The sequence below is a fragment of the Octopus bimaculoides genome, chromosome 4 (assembly GCF_001194135.2).
Source record: "Octopus bimaculoides isolate UCB-OBI-ISO-001 chromosome 4, ASM119413v2, whole genome shotgun sequence".
Taxonomy (NCBI): Eukaryota; Metazoa; Mollusca; class Cephalopoda; order Octopoda; family Octopodidae; genus Octopus; species Octopus bimaculoides.
The window spans coordinates 107545134-107545923 of NC_068984.1; the positions used below are offsets into that span (position 1 = coordinate 107545134).

Sequence of the window (790 nt, forward strand, 5' to 3'; positions counted from 1 at the left end):
TATATATATATATATATATATATATTCAAACACAAATACATACACACATACACCCATACATGTACATACACACACGGGAGCGAGCACAGACACACACAAACACACATACACACATGTATAATGGGAGAATATTTACATATTTATTGTTAACACCTCTAGGCAGGTTTAGATACAAAATCTCCTGAGCACTGCAGTATTACGTCTTCGGAGACAAGTCTTTTACAACAACAGTATGTTCAACACACACGTCTCATTAGCGCACGGAAATCTAAAGCACTGATGTTTTGATGTGTTGTGTCTTTTCACCCAGAAGCAACTAGTGAAAGCCGTTAGCTTTGCTTATGCATTCAGCAAACAAATTTTTTTTTTTAACAGTTGGCAGATATAAACACCGTCATTCATTCCAGATTATGCTGTAGACAGTGCATATAGCGATCATTTTTATCAAAGGTAGATATAAACATCAATCAGAAAACAATTTGTTTACTGAAAGCATTAACAAGTCCAGCGTCTTTGGAAGTCAGAAAGTTCCGGTTGCTTCTACCTGACGCGACATAACACATGGAAAAACTAGTCCCCAGAATAATGCTGTGGGACAATGAGGCGAGTGTGTTGAACGCAATGTTATCATAAAAGGGAGCTGTTCTTCGAAGACATACACTACAGCGCTCAGTAAAGGTTGCCTCTGAACCTGCCAAGAAGTTTTAAGACTAAATATGCAAATATTAATTCCAGATCTCTATGTAGATTTCACATATGATTATATATATATATATATATATATATATAT

At 35.7% G+C, this 790-nt stretch overlaps 1 protein-coding gene across 1 annotated transcript in view; it reads right to left on the minus strand.

Annotated features, from left to right (window-relative positions):
* LOC106875429 (uncharacterized) overlaps positions 1-790 on the minus strand; it is a 165297-nt gene that overhangs the window by 67270 nt on the left and 97237 nt on the right. The gene's annotated exons all lie outside the window — the stretch shown is intronic.